This window comes from Eleutherodactylus coqui, chromosome 11 (assembly GCF_035609145.1).
Source record: "Eleutherodactylus coqui strain aEleCoq1 chromosome 11, aEleCoq1.hap1, whole genome shotgun sequence".
NCBI classification, from domain to species: domain Eukaryota; kingdom Metazoa; phylum Chordata; class Amphibia; order Anura; family Eleutherodactylidae; genus Eleutherodactylus; species Eleutherodactylus coqui.
The window spans coordinates 49,672,275-49,688,440 of NC_089847.1; the positions used below are offsets into that span (position 1 = coordinate 49,672,275).

The 16,166-nt window shown below is 46.1% G+C and overlaps 1 protein-coding gene across 1 annotated transcript in view; it reads right to left on the reverse strand.

Moving 5' to 3' along the window:
- Positions 1 to 12,719, reverse strand: part of TPPP3 (tubulin polymerization promoting protein family member 3) — a 35,435-nt gene extending 22,716 nt beyond the window's left edge. Inside the window, exons 1-2 of the mRNA XM_066584044.1 lie at positions 12,701 to 12,719; positions 12,507 to 12,556 (exon numbers count right to left, since the gene is read on the reverse strand). The gene's annotated coding sequence lies outside the window, so the exon portion shown is untranslated. The remainder of the gene's footprint in view (positions 1 to 12,506; positions 12,557 to 12,700) is intronic.
- Positions 12,720 to 16,166: the final 3,447 nt, after the last annotated feature.

Sequence of the window (16,166 nt, forward strand, 5' to 3'; positions counted from 1 at the left end):
AGGCGGGAAGGGGGGTGGGGGGGCGAGCTGAACTCTTGCACCCGGGCCCCTGAGCCTTTAGCTATATGCCTGGTGTAAAGGCACCATTATACAGATATTCTGCTGAGGCACCCTGGCTGTGGGCATCACAAAATGAAGCATAACAGTAAATTTTCACAAGGCAGAAATTTCTGGGACTGAATATGGAATTGAATTGGGTTCAATTGATCCTGTGAATTTATCCCTAGAGATTAACGGCTTGCTCAACTGTGACACTTTGCTTCTGGATCCGACAGAAAGAGCAGGTCTTGCTCTGGGTACCCCCTTTTATTACCTTAGCATACCCTAATAGGGCTATGTGAAGGGGGTCACCAAATATGGGTTCTCAAGAACACAGCAGAAACAAGACTGTAATTTTACAGTAAAGCTGCCCATGTGCCTTCAGTAACGTATGGGGGCAGCTGTTTCCCCCATATACATGAACGTTCAGCTCTGCCGACTGCTAATGTGTTTAGGGAGTTGAGCCGCTGCCAGAAAGCTCCGGCGGAAGCTTATCTCTTGGTGAACAATAACATTGTGCTTTGAAATTCAACATCCCCAACCCTTCTTTCTCCAGAATGTTGAGTCATAACCTATATGCATTAGAGGGTCATCTGGCCCCGCTGTTATTGGAAGGTTCAGATTACTAAACTCAAATGTGGAAGGGCAGCCTTAAGAGGTGGGCCACTGCTCAAATATAGTGCTGGTCAATAATAGGATGCCTTACTTTCCACTAGAATAACTGCTATGGGTATGGAATAGACGTAGAGGCTCCCACAAAGAGAACACTAAAGTGGAATCCCCACTTTAAGTTTGCATCCATGCCCACAAGCAGTAAACCCACAATGTGTTCCCAAAACCCCTTCCTCAGGTATGCCTGTCTCCCACCCCCTTGTGCACATGTATGCCAGGTCAAAGCTGTCTTATGGCCCATTTACACAGGACAATTATTGTTCAGAGCTGTTCAAAACTCTGTGCTTCCGCAGACGTTTCAGTGATAGTCGACCCATGTAAATGCATGCAGAGACTGAACAAATGAGCCAAAGTTGTTCAGTCGTTCTGTTTTTGCATGCAGGAACCCAAACTACTAACCTTTCAGTGTAAACAGCAGTCGTTCAGTTCTGAACGACTGTCTGCTCACAGTGAATGGAGCCGGCCAGGGAAAACGCTCTCCGGCTTACCTGCTGGTCGCGCTGTGAGCGATGCCAGTAATACTCACTCCTGTGTAACAGCACAAGAGCAAGCTTTACTGGGACGCGCTGCCGGGCATCGTTTGCCCAACACTCGTCCCGTGTAAATAGGGCTTTAGATGTGTGCTAACTAGAGATGAGCGAACGTACTCGTCCGAGCTTGATATTCGTGCGAATATTAGGGTGTTCGGGATGCTCGTTACTCGTAACGAGTACCACGCGGTGTTCCGGTTACTTTCAGTTTCCTCTCTGAGACGTTAGCGCACTTTTCTGGCCAATTGAAAGACAGGGAAGGCATTACAACTTCCCCCTGTGACGTTCAAGCCCTATACCACCCCCCTGCAGTGAGTGGCTGGCGAGATCTGATGTCACCCGAGTATAAAAATCGGCCCCTCCCGCGGCTCGCCTCAGATGCCTTGTGAGTTAGCTGAGGGACAGTGGTATCGTGCTGGAGCTGCTGTAGGGAGAGCGTTAGGAGTTAGTGTAGGCTTCAAGAACCCCAACGGTCCTTCTCAGGGCCACATCTAATAGTGTGCAGTACTGTGTTAGCACTGTATTTTTATTTTTTTTTCAAAATTGGATCTGCAGAGCATTGCGCCCTGCAATAGGGACAGAAGTGGTGGTTAGGCAGGGAGAGTGTTAGCAGTGAGTATAGGCTTCAAGAACCCCAACGGTCCTTTCTAGGGCCACATCTATCCGTGTGCAGTACTGTCCAGGCTGCTGTTAGCAGTGTTGCATTTTTTTTTTTTCTCAAAACCGGCTGTGCAGACAATTGCACCCGGCATTAATACTACAGGGATAGAATTGTGTAGGTAGGGCCAGAAGACATACATTATTCATTGAATAGACGCAGTGTGGCTTGTCCTTTGAAAAACAAGGGAAAAAATTCTATTTCGCCTGCCTCTGACAGTCCTCAGGGCTCTGGGTACGTGTGTGCTGCGTGCAGAACGTTAAAAAAAAAATCAGACGCAGCCAGCTACATTTTACTGCAGGCTTGCGCCAATTTTTTTCCTGCATGGGAAATCCCTGATCTGCTGGAGCGAATAACTTTGCATCACTGCAGTTCTCTGACACATTTGCAGGGCCACAACACAGTTATTAAACTTAGTAGTATTCATTGAATACACGCAGTGTGGCTTGTCCTTTGAAAAACAAGGGAAAAAATTCTATTTTGGCTGCAGGCTTGCGCCAATTTCTTTCCTGCATGGGAAATCCCTGATCTGCTGGAGCGAATAACTTTGCATCACTGCAGTTCTGTGACACATTTGCAGGGCCACAACACAGTTATTAAACTTAGTAGTATTCATTGAATACACGCAGTGTGGCTTGTCCTTTGAAAAACAAGGGAAAAAATTCTATTTTGGCTGCAGGCTTGCGCCAATTTCTTTCCTGCATGGGAAATCCCTGATCTGCTGGAGCGAATAACTTTGCATCACTGCAGTTCTGTGACACATTTGCAGGGCCACAACACAGTTATTAAACTTAGTAGTATTCATTGAATGCACGCAGTGTGGCTTGTCCTTTGAAAAACAAGGGAAAAAATTCTATTTTGGCTGCAGGAAATCAAATCACTGGGAAATCAAATCACTGGGAAATCAAATCACTGGTAATACACCATGCTGAGGGGTAGGGGTAGGCCTATAGGACGTGGACGCGGGCGAGGACGCGGAGGCCCAAGTCAGGGTGTGGGCACAGGCCGAGCCAGTGCGGTGGCCAGGGGTAGAGGCAGGGCCAGACCGAATAATCCACCAACTGTTTCCCAAAGCGCCCCCTCGCGCCATGCCACCCTGCACAGGTCAAGGTGCTCTACAGTGTGGCAGTTTTTCACAGAGACGCCTGACGACCGACGAACAGTGGTGTGCAACCTTCATAGCGCCAAGATCAGCTGGGGAGGCACCACCAACAGCATGCGCAGGCATATGATGGCCAAGCACCCCACAAGGTGGGACGATGCCCGTTCACCGCCTCCGGTTTGCACCACTGCCTCTCCCCCTGTGCCCCAACCTGCCACTGAGATCCAACCCTCCTCTGAGGACACAGGCACTACCGTCTCCTGGCCTGCACCCACACCCTCACCTCCGCTGTCCTCGGCCCCATCCAGCAATGTCTCTCAGCGTAGCGTCCAGACGTCGCTAGCGCCACAGTTTGAGCGCAAGCGCAAGTACGACGCCACGCACCCGCACACTCAAGCGTTAAACGTGCACATTGCAAAATTGATCAGCCTAGAGATGCTGCCGTATAGGCTTGTGGAAACGGAGGCTTTCAAAAGCATGATGGCGGCGGCTGCCCCGCGCTACTCGGTTCCCAGTCGCCACTACTTTTCCCGATGTGCCGTCCCAGGCCTGCAAGACCACGTCTCCCGCAACATTGTACGTGCCCTCACCAACGCGGTTACTGCCAAGGTCCACTTAACAACAGACACGTGGACAAGCACAGGCGGGCAGGGCCACTATATCTCCCTGACGGCACATTGGGTGAATTTAGTGGAGGCTGGGACAGAGTCACAGCCTGGGACCGCTCACGTCCTACCCACCCCCAGAATTGCGGGCCACAGCTCGGTGGTGGTATCTGCGGCGGTGTATGCTTCCTCCACTAAAGCACCTTCCTCCTCCTCCTCCTCCTCCAACGCAACCTCTGTCTCGCAATCAAGATGTGTCAGCAGCACGTCGCCAGCAGTCGGTGTCACGCGGCGTGGCAGCACAGCGGTGGGCAAGCGTCAGCAGGCCGTGCTGAAACTACTCAGCTTAGGAGACAAGAGGCACACGGCCCACGAACTGCTGCAGGGTCTGACAGAGCAGACCGACCGCTGGCTTGCGCCGCTGAGCCTCCAACCGGGCATGGTCTTGTGTGACAACGACCGTAAGCTGGTGGCGGCTCTGCAGCTCGGCAGCCTCACGCACGTGCCATGCCTGGCCCATGTCTTTAATTTGGTGGTTCAGCGCTTTCTGAAAAGCTACCCCCACTTGTCATACCTGCTCGGAAAGGTGCGCCAGCTCTGCGCACATTTCCGCAAATCCCACACGCACGCTGCCACCCTGCGGACACTGCAACATCGGTTTAATCTGCCAGTGCACCGACTGCTGTGCGTCGTGCCCACACAGTGGAACTCTATGCTCCACATGTTGGCCAGACTCTATGAGCAGCGTTGAGCTATAGTGGAATACCAACTCCAACTTGCGCGGCGCAGTGTGAGTCAGCCTCCTCAATTATTTACAGAAGAGTGGCCCTGGTTGGCAGCCATCTGCCAGGTCCTTGGAAAATTTGAGGAGTCTACCCAGGTGGTGAGCGGCGATGCTGCAATCATTAGCGTCACCATTCCTCTGCTATGCATCTTGAGAAGTGCCCTGCAAAGCATAAAGGCAGACGCTTTGCGCTCGGAAACAGAGCCGGGGGAAGACAGTATGTCGCTGGATAGTCAGAGCACCCTCCTGTCTATATCTCAGCGCATTCAGGAGGAGGAGGAGGAGCATGAGGAGGATGAGGAGGAGGGGGAAGAGACAGCTTGGCCCACTGCTGACGGCACCCATGCTGCTTGCCTGTCATCCTTTCAGCGTGTATGGCCTGAGGAGGAGGAAGAGGAGGAGGAGGAGGATCCTGAAAGTGATTTTCCTAGTGAAGACAGCCATGTGTTGCGTACAGGTACCCTGGCACACATGGCTGACTTCATGTTAGGATGCCTTTCTCGTGACCCTCGCGTTACACGCATTCTGGCCACTACGGATTACTGGGTGTACACACTGCTCGACCCACGGTATAAGGAGAGCCTTTGCACTCTCATTCCCGAAGAGGAAAGGGGTTCGAGAATGATGCTATACTACAGGGCGCTGGTGGACAAACTGATGGTAACATTCCCATCCAACAGCGCTAGTGGCAGAAGGCGCAGTTCCGAGGGCCAGGTAGCAGGGGAGGCGCAGAGATCATGCAGCATGCACAGCGCAGGCAGGGGAACATTCTCCAAGGCCTTTGCCAGCTTTATGGCTCCCCAGCAAGACTGTGTCACCGCTCCCCAGTCAAGGCTGAGTCTGCGGGAGCACTGTAAAAGGATGGTGAGGGAGTACGTAGCCGATCGCACAACCGTCCTCCGTGACGCCTCTGCCACCTACAACTACTGGGTGTCGAAGCTGGACACGTGGCCTGAACTCGCGCTGTATGCCCTGGAGGTGCTTGCTTGTCCTGCGGCTAGCGTCTTGTCAGAGAGTGTGTTTAGTGTGGCTGGGGGAATCATCACGGATAAGCGTACCCACCTGTCAACCGACAGTGCCGACAGGCTTACACTCATCAAGATGAACAAAGCCTGGATTTCCCCAGACTTCTCTTCTGCACCAGCGGACAGCAGCGATACCTAAGCAATACGTATTATGCACCCGCGGATGGAAGCTACGTTCTCTCTCACCATCCAAAACGGGGACATTTCTGCTTCATCAATCTGTGTCTAATATTACTCCTCCTCCTCCTGCTCCTCCTCCTGAAACCTCACGTAATCACGCTGAACGGGCAATTTTTCTTAGGGCCACAAGGCTCACTCATCTAATTTTTCTAAACAATTTTTATATGTTTCAATGCTCTTAAAAGCGTTGAAACTTTAACTTGAACCAATTTTTAGTTAAACTGGGCTGCCTCCAGGCCTAGTTACCACTTAAGCCACATTAACCAAAGCGATTAATGGGTTTCACCTGCCATCTTGGTTGGGCATGGCCAATTTTTACTGAGGTACATTAGTACTGTTGGTACACCAATGTTTTGGGGCCCTCACCTACAGTGTAATCATAGCAATTTGTATGTTCTTCGCCTGCACTCATGGTACAGAAGTGTGTGTGGGGTTGGCCTACACTTTAGCTACATAAATGTAACTTGGGCCTTGGCTATACTGCAGCTACTGAAATGGAACTAAGACTGCGCTCCCACTATACTGCTGCTTCGGAATTGTTCCTGGGGCCTGTGTAGGCTGCTACAATGACTTAAATGGAACTAAGACTATGCTCCTCCTATACTGCTGCTTCGGAATTGTTCCTGGGGCCTGTGTAGGCTGCTACTATTACTGAAATGGAACGAAGACTGCGCTCCCACTATACTGCTGCTTCGGAATTGTTACTGGGGCCTGTGTAGGCTGGTACTATTACTGAAATGGAACTAAGACTGTGCTCCCCCAATAATGCTGCTAGTGATATGTTAGTGGGGCCTGTCGCTAATGCTATGGCTGAAATGTTACTAATTCTGGGCTCTGCCTATACCGCTGCTAATGGTATGTCTCTGGGGTGTGGAAACAGAGGCTTCCCAAAGACATGATGGCGGCGAGGCCATTTCCCACCAACGCTGTTACTGTTAAGGTGCATATAACCACGGACACGTGGAGAGGACACGTAGTGCCTCCAAAACATCCCCCGCCACGGCCCACTTAATCCTGGCCACATTCCGAAAACCAACAAAATAAAACCGTGCTACTAGGTCCGCAGTCACCACCACATTACCACCAACGCGGTTACTGTTAAGGTACATATTACCAGTCTGAGTGGGGCATGCAGTGTGGGCCGAAGCCCACCTGCATTAAGCAGGACATTACTACCTCAGCTGTGTTGGGCAATGCAATGGGATATTTCTATGTACCGCCGGTGGCTTCCTGGCACCCACCCATGCTGTCGGTCGACAGGGACTTCACAATAGGGAGTTGTACCTGCCTGTGTCTATGAATTTAAAAGCCCGGTCTGACTGGGGCATGCAGAGACACCTTGACAGAATGAATAGTGTGTGGCACATAGGTTCCCCATTGCTATGCCCACGTGTGCAGCTCCTGATGGCGGTGGCACAGGATTCTATTTCTCATTGCTTCTGTACAGCATTGTGGGCTATCGCCCCGCCCCTTTTAAAGAGGGTCGCTGCCTAGCCGTGCCAACCCTCTGCAGTGTGTGCCTGCGGTTCCTCCTCATGGCAGACGCACTTCTAAATAGACATGAGGGTGGTGTGGCATGAGGGCAGCTGAAGGCTGCGCAGGGACACTTTGGTGTGTGCTGTGGGGGGGAGGGGGGGCGGTTGGGCAGCATGTAACCCAGGAGAAGTGTCAGTGGAGTGTCATGCAGGCAGTGATTGTGCTTTGTTGGAGGTAGTGTGGTGCTTAGCAAAGGTATGCCATGCTAATGAGGGCTTTTCAGAAGTAAAAGTTTTTGGGAGGGGGAGGGGGCACTCTTGCCGCTATTGTGGCTTAATAGTGGGACCTGTGAACTTGAGATGCAGCCCAACATGTAGCCCCTCGCCTGCCCTATCCGTTGCTGTGTCGTTCCCATCACTTTCTTGAATTGCCCAGATTTTCACACAAGGAAACCTTAGCGAGCATCGGCGAAATACAAAAATGCTCGGGTCGCCCATTGACTTCAATGGGGTTCGTTACTCGAAACGAACCCTCGAGCATCGCGATAATTTCGTCCCGAGTAACGAGCACCCGAGCATTTTGGTGCTCGCTCATCTCTAGTGCTAACTCTCTACAGCATGTCTAATTCAGTTACGTAAATTACACAGCATTGCATCAGCTACAAATAGGATTACCAACTTTTTCACTAAAAAATAATGGGCAAGATAAAAAAAAGGTTTGTGGCTTAAATTGGTTGCTCCAAAACTCACTTTTATCACCTATCCACAGCAAAATGATAAAAGTCTGGTGGGGGTCTCACCGCTGAGAACTCCATGATCCTGAGAATGGGGGTCTTGAGTCCCCCTCTCCTCCTTACTAGAGGCTCATTGCACTGCTCCACTCATCACAGTGAGAAGAAGATTGAATGAAGCAACGGCCCCACATGTGTGACTGCTGCTCCATTCAATATTCTCCTCACTACGAGGGTACGGTGAATCCACTGTTAGGAAGAGAGGGGACACGGGACCCCTGTTCTCAGGATTGTTGGCAGTCTCATCAGTGAGACCACCACAATAAGACTTTTATTACCTACGCAGAGATGAGGAAAGTCAATTTTGGTACAACCCTTTTAACACAGGGCGAAATTTACTTAGACCAGCATTTTATACACAGGTCTAAGTAAGGATGGATCCAGAGTGAAGTGTGCCAAATTTATTAAGAGGTGCAGGGCTCTTAATAAACTTAGTGCCTGTCTAGCTAGTCCATACAACAGTTTCTGTAGTTAATCTGACAGCCCTGTGAGGACACGCCCATTTTGTTTAGCTCCACCTACTTTTAGTAATGTGGTGGGCAGGGTGAAAAATGGCACAACAGTTGCAAATTTCTGTCCAAGTCACTTGAGCAAAAATTTGCCTCAGTTAATGCCAGAAAACTGGTGTGAAAGGTTTTGTGAATTCCCTCCAGACTGTGATCTGACAATTGTGTCCTCTATATCAGCACATGGGAAGAGCTATAAAGCTGTTATTGTTGCCTATAGCAGCCAATCAGATTGCAGCTTTTATTTCACATTCTGCTGTGATAAAATGAAAACTGTCCTGTTATTGGTTACTATGGGCAACAAAATCAGTTTTTCTTTTAGGGTTATGTTCACACAGGGCGGAAATGCTGCAGGATGTCTGCAGCGGCAAATTCTGCAGAAAATTCCCTAGCATTTCTGCTGGTGCGGATTTTGATTCGAAATCAGTTGCATATCCATAGCTGATTTCAGCAAATACAGCACTCCCACTCAGCTTGCAATGCTGGCACCACGCAGGCTCTAGTGATCACCGAGCCACTGGTCACGTGATGGGGAAATGGTATCGCTGATCGCCGGATCAGTGCTGACTAAAAGCAGATACGCAACTGATTTCTGGTCAAAATGGTGCTGATTTTGTTTTTTTTTTATGTAGAGAAGCTACAAAATTTGCAGTGGAATTTTCTGCTGCAGAAATTCTGCAAAGTTAGTGCTACGTGGGAACGTATCCTTAGACAGTTTTATAAATCTGTCCCGTTATAATTGTCCCCCTAAATACATACGTAACTTATCTGCTCTACTGAATGCACTGCCTTCTGGTATAAATATCAGCCCGGTTGGTGCTTTACTGGTCCCAATGGCAACCCTTATACTAGCAGCATTTGCACACTCATCATCACGTGTGTGTGATCCCTCTCTCCTTGTATCTGCTGGCTATATCATGGGAGGTGTGCACTAACTAGCTCAATAGGGGTGTCATCTCTTCTTAAGGAGAACACCTAAACAGTGTGTGGAAACACCTAGGGGGGTGAGTGGGTCAGGGGAGGGGGCGGGGGTCATCATCTCTCCCCAAGGAAAGCACCCAGAAGGGGTGTGAGTGGACACCTTAGAGGGGAGTGAGGAGACTTACAAGGCCATGCATGCTCCTCTGGGTAATTTATGCAAATAAGGAAGCTGGAACAATACCTCTAAGTAGCTCATGACATTAGCTAATTGCAGGATGCAGATGCTGTTTCGATGATCACAGACCTATGTAGACATACAAGCAGTTAACCCAACACTGTGCTTCACTGGTTGATGCTTTCAGCAGCAGATTCACCACCCTTCTCCATATCCCCGCGGGCCCTGCAGGCGGATCATGTCACTGCTATTTCTCATCCCGCAGATCACCATGACAACAGTCTGTAGTGGTGTAAGCAAAGCGTAACTGAGAGAGCACTGGGTGGGAGGCAGCCGGCTCTTTCTCACAGTGATTGGATCAAAATTGTACAATTCCCTGCATGTTCTTATTAAGAGTCATTAATTCATTTAAGTGCATGAATGTCATAGGGGACGGCAAGTCCTCGCTGTAACGCAGGTCCTAAGATTCATCATCTAGTACTGCTTTATGATGGCGTCCTACCACCACCGACGGCTCTCTAGAGACGAGGATGGCGACAGCAGATGTTCCTGTATAAATCTCAATTCCCTTCGGACAAGCGGAGTTTATTCTTACTTGTACAGTACGCTCCTCTGCTATGTTGGGATCCTCCCAGACAATACCATTTTTTATTAATTCTATTTGCAGTCATTATCAAATTCTTGTATTTTGCAGATTATTTATAAATATTTGTACGATAATCCAAATGAAGAAATGTATCCAGGGTGTTCTCGATCACGTCTAAGATATCCTGCAATGATTCTTTCCATGTCTAATGTGCTCACTATGTGCTATGTTTCCATTTTCATCACCTGTTTGGCTGTCTGTCTCATTTATTAGATGTCATATAACCAGATTGTAATCACTTGTATCATTCCCTATTAGGGATCTTTCACACGTGCAGAATATTTCTGCAAGATGCAACTAAAGACACAGAGTTATCTGCTGCTATGGATTTCTGCTCCATACCCTGCATGCATACATGTTAATCTTGACGCAGAATCTTCTGCGTCTTTAAGGCATGTTTTGTGGAAATATTCCGCAAGTGTGAAAGCTCTCTTAGCGTCGCCAGTGTCATTTTTTTTGTCTGGGATCAATTTCACAATTCACAACTAGGTATATGATTAACCCTTTCCAATCCACTGTCTGACGTCTGAAGACATTATGGTTTAAGGCTGTACAGCTCTGATGTTAGAAGACATCCGTCGGGGTTCTCTTACTGAATACTGCCAGCCTCTCTTCTGTCGGAGCCTACCCAACGTGTCACCTCATGCACTACTGGCTTTAGCCAGCATATAGCCCCGTTGTATAACGGCAGAAAAAGAGTAAGCCCCCTAGGAAAACCAGGATACAAATTAGATTGGAAAGGGTTAAACCAACATAAGAATGCAGAGAACTTTCCCCTATAACAAGCTTTATGGATGGAACACTACACCCTAACAACCTGTAACCTTATAGTACATATAGGATTTTTCCTAGTAGATGAAGCTTTTGATAACAGTTGCCTGCAGGATGTTCTGCTTCTAGTAGCGGATACAATCCTCACTGCTTCCTATAGTCTATTCCCAAGGTTTTCAGGGCTCGGGTGCATTTGTGTCTTTGTATGGCAAGATGTCATGTAAGACATTTAAGATGTGAGTTTCAGATATGCCGAATTCTGCTGTCTCTCTATGTTGGATTGCAGCCTGAGAATTTCTGCTACAGATTCTTTAATAAATGCTATCATACATTTACCAGTCATGCTTTAGCAGATGTGACAGGGCTCAGTTTGTCATCTGGAGCAATGCTGTTTGATATTACAATGTGATATCTGTAGTTTTACATTGGACAACAGTCAGCTATCATAACTCAAAGCATTAATATGACTGATTTCTAAACAGTTGTTACATGAAAGATTTCCAAAGAGTTACATGACGCGCATGGCTCTACTACATCTGTATACAATATATGCGAATTATAGCCTTCTAGTATGAAGAACAGCTGATCACTTCACTATTATGAACAACAATAGCGCGATATCATACAATATTAACTAAGGGCTTATTCCCATGTCAGTATTTCTCATTAATATTTTGTAAGCCAAAACCATAAGAGGAACATACAGAGAGAAAATATAATGGAAAGATTTGTATTCTTTCAGTATTTTGGACCAACTACTAGTTTTGCTTACAAAATACTGATGAAAAATACTAACGTGAAGATGCATAGTGCAGTATATGGAGTTTATAAATATGTAATATGCAACACATAGCAAATACTCTCTACTATCTATCTATCCATCTATCCATCCATCCATCCATCCATCCAGTTTAAATCCATTTAAACATGCAGAATACACTGAAATCACTAGATGTAGAACTGAACATATTACTGAACTCTTTTAGGCTTATTGCTTGCATATCACAATGAGTTAAAATATGTTTACCAAAACATAGGCAACAAACCATAAACTCAACTATATCTGTACATACTATACACAGAGAAGTATACCCATTGATACACTGCTGATAAAACACAACATCATGCACAATCCTTCTACATCAAACACAATACAAATCTTCCTAATCCCTGGAAAATGATACAAATTGTAGCAAAAAAAAACCCCACAAGACACTTATTAACAACCAGTCATTTCCCAGCCTCCATGAACAGATGTAATGCACAGTAGCTCAGATAAAAATACTACACAGTGGGGAGAGGCAATGTTTATAGCACTACATGCCTGCAGCAGTGTGCATGACTATATTCAGCCGCAGGTCTGCAGAATACATGACAGCACTAAAACCAAGGAAAATGTCATGCCAGTCTGGAAAAGGTTTATTGCAGAAATGTATTTATTCCTTGCATTCTATTCTTTTTTAACAATGCACCTGCAGCCAAAGGTCAAGTAACAGAAGGAGAGGAATATGAATTGTACTATGTTTAGTGTAATCAACTAAAATAGGAATAATGTTTTTTTATTTATGGAAGGAAAGGGCTTGTGTTGAGTTATGAGCAGTGTCATAGGCAGAATCCTGTTCTTACCTCCTGATTCCCTCTGTTCTGCTATAGACGCCTCCTCTCCCCGCCTGGCCCTGTAGAATGAAATGCAGCTTTAAAGACTGTAGGGCTATTATCTTGTGTTTATTCCTGTATCCATAGAGACATCCTGTAAAACATCAAGGGAGTGTAATATAAATATAAGTGACCAAGGTCATTTACAGGCGTAAGAGATGTACCCTCCTTGCTTGTAGCAGACAAGATTTAACTTGGTCGAGATCTTCAATGCAAGTCACTAGATGGGGTTCTGCTCCAGAGGGGAGTGTCGTACAGAACAAAGACACAAATAGTCAGGGACATTCATTCATTAACAGGCGAGAGCTCTCATCACTGGGCTACTACAACCAGCTGGCTGCTAGTCATTTCTCAGTAGCTTTAGATTTTATAGGGTGGGGTATTGGAAACTTTGCATCAGATTTCCTAAAAAAAAGGGAGAGCAGAAAGGATAACCATTTTTCAATTTGCATTACTATGTTATATATTTTCTAATGTTACATCATTAGTACAGAAACCTCTCACAGTTAAAGGTTCACTTGTGTCACATTTTACTGTAATGTGAAGTGGCGCGGACCTATTAAAGCATCAGCTCCATCAGCAATACTAATCCACGATGGCCTAATTCGCTGGCTTTGCAGTGCAGAATTTGTGGGTATAAGGACTCCTTCACACGAGCGTAAGTGCGAAATGCTTGCTCCTGTGTAACGTATTTGTGCACGCTACTTCACATGGCTGGGGGAATCACCCCTTTTCTGATTTAAATGGCTATTAAGCCAAATGAGGTTCTGTTTTTCACAGGTATGCACAGTGTTTTGTGTATACCCGCATGTACATATGTGTGCCCCCAAAGACTCTTATTGGGACTCTTGGTGCGCAAATGCGCACAAAAATAAAGCATGTCACTTTTTTTTACGCACAAAGAAAACCTGTAAGAATGAACCCATGGAAAACAATGTGAATAAGCCCTAAGTTGCATACTTGTGTTTGTGCAGCTTTTTATGCATGTGAAAATCATGCACTTAAAGCGATCTGTGCTGTGAATATGTTTTATAATATCGTAGCATCATAGCACGGGTTTGAACAGTTAAAAAAATGAAGACTTGTTCATGCACACATACGCTCCATTGCGGCGAACGTATTTGCGTTCGTCTGTTTAAGCCCTTATTCTTAGTTTTTTCTTTTTCTATGCAGAAGTTTTCCATACATATGGGGTTGTGGAGACATACATGAGACACAGATTATTATTAGATTTGACATACCGTAGATTTCAGTGCAAATTCCATGTCAAATCTGACAAGTGTAAAGTCAGCCTAGAACATTGATAGTATGAATGGAACTAAGATTTAGGGCTTTTTCAGATGTTGGAATGTAGACATTGATTCCGTGGCAAAATCCTCATCTGAATCCACATGTTTTCCTCATTCTATTATTTTCATAAAGCCTAAGACTTTATTCCCACGAGCGCATATACAACGCGTTTTCACACCCGGGCATATATACGCTACCTGTGTAAAGCATTGGTTCACAATGCATTTGTTCACATGGGCAATTATACGGCATGTAAATACGCCGGCAGCGTGAAAAAAAGAACATATATGTGGCCGGCGTATATACTCAACTAAAACATAGTTCTGGAGCTATGCTTTGGCCAGTATACGCCGGCGGGTCTTATAGACTTCTATGGGAGCAGGGAAAGAGAAGGGAGAGGAAGGCATTTTTGCACCGTCCAACACTGTGAAAAGCTTACAGGTGCCTCTATATAGGCACTGGAAGGCATCCCAAGAATTTTGGCAGAGCAAGGGTTTTCCAAGGTGTGGCGTATTTTTTCGCTAAAAATGACGCTCGCAGTCATGTGAATGAACGAGGAAACGCTGCCCATGATCACGTAAAAATGCCCATTCAGGAGCTTATACGGAGCAGGCATGAAGATGTAAAAATGCCTTTGCTGTATATCCGCTTGTGAGAAAGAGCCCTCATTCACACAGCCGGGTGCAGTGTATATATGCAGCAGCCCAGAATTCCTTCAGCCACATAAGTACTTCAGGTGGCTCAATAGAGCTGCTAAACTCCCTCCCCCTCTCTTTGCCAGCATCTCTCATAGAAGCCTATTGGAGCCGCCAGCTGATCGCGGCCGAAAAATAGACCTATCTTTTCCAACTGCGTCAAAACATCAACCGGCGTATTGGACTGGCAATGTCCTACCTTCGGTGGCCGTACTTTTTACGCAGCGAATAATTGGCTATGTAAATTAATGCATTGGAATCCAATGCTTCAAATGGTTGTGATTTTTTTTATCGTGGCTTAATTAGCTGTGTAAAAATGCTCATGTGAATAAGGCCTAACAGCTGTTGAAGCAGTAAGGGTGTACCTAATTTTTTATACACAGTGCCTGCATTTTGGTCTAGTTTTTGTTAAATATATAATGACATGGTATTGTTTGTCATGATTTAGTCATGGAATGTAAATCATGAAACCCAATGAAACTAATAAGGTTCATTGACAATGTGCCAATATACCCCAAATACCAATATTCAAGAGAATAGTCAAGCTTTTCACTACTGCCCTTTGAAGGCTGTCAGCTGAATACAGGCTCAGGTTCTGTGAAATAAAAAGTGAAGAGACTGACAATGCTCCTTCTGCTCCTTCCAGCCACAGAATACAGGCTGCCATTAAGAATACCTGTATTCTGTTGACAGGTCTGAGTACATAAGCTGTGCATTTGGTTTCTCCATGGTTACCGCGTTCTATTAAATCTCTCCTACTCATAACGCAATATATGAAGTAATTGTTCATAATGTAGTTCCCTACTAAATTCTACCTCCATTCACATTGCTCTAAGTTATTTGTATACTTTTATTAAGTGGAAGCAACAACCTGGATCACTATAGGTCATCCACCCTGCAAACAAAGTCAACGCGGTTCAAGTAGTCGTTTGTCATCTTAATACTTGTTGATTTCCAGCAACTGAAGAAAATGTATAATTCATCACTGATTATTACGAGAAGGAAGCTTTTAAATAGCACTTCATATGTGCTTAACGTTCTACTGTTTCTCAATTCCTATTGTTCTGCGTAATATGCATTTCCACCCACAATAAAACGGAATAGCAGAACATGAAAATCCCATTATGTTGTCTTTGTGTGTAAAATCTTTCGACCTTTTACTCAGCCATTTACAAGCTTGTATATATTGTCCTGGTGGATTTCCAAAGATGACAACCACTAGTAGCAGCCATTACAGTAGGGCTTTTCCTCAGACCCTGAATAGCATGTAACGCTCAGACTGCACAGCAATATTTGTCCCGCGGCATCAAATCTTAGACAAGTCTTGTGACCAAAAAAGTATATAATTTGTTTGTGGCCTGCTGTCACCTGATTCACCCGTGGTTTTGCAGTTAAAAATTCCACAAAATTGGAGGCTTGTCACAAACAAGCCAAAGTCCCACACAATTTACATTGTTGTCTGCGGTAGAAAGGTCAGATGTGACCTGCAGCCAAAAGTCCGACTGCCTTGGATTTCTTGCAGCAGTCATGTCGCAGATTCAGGAAAGCGCGTGTCATCACATGATAACACATCCAAGCATTAGATGCGATGTGGCAACCTGTGGCTAGTTTCACACGGGCCATCACGATTTTGCCGTAACAAAAT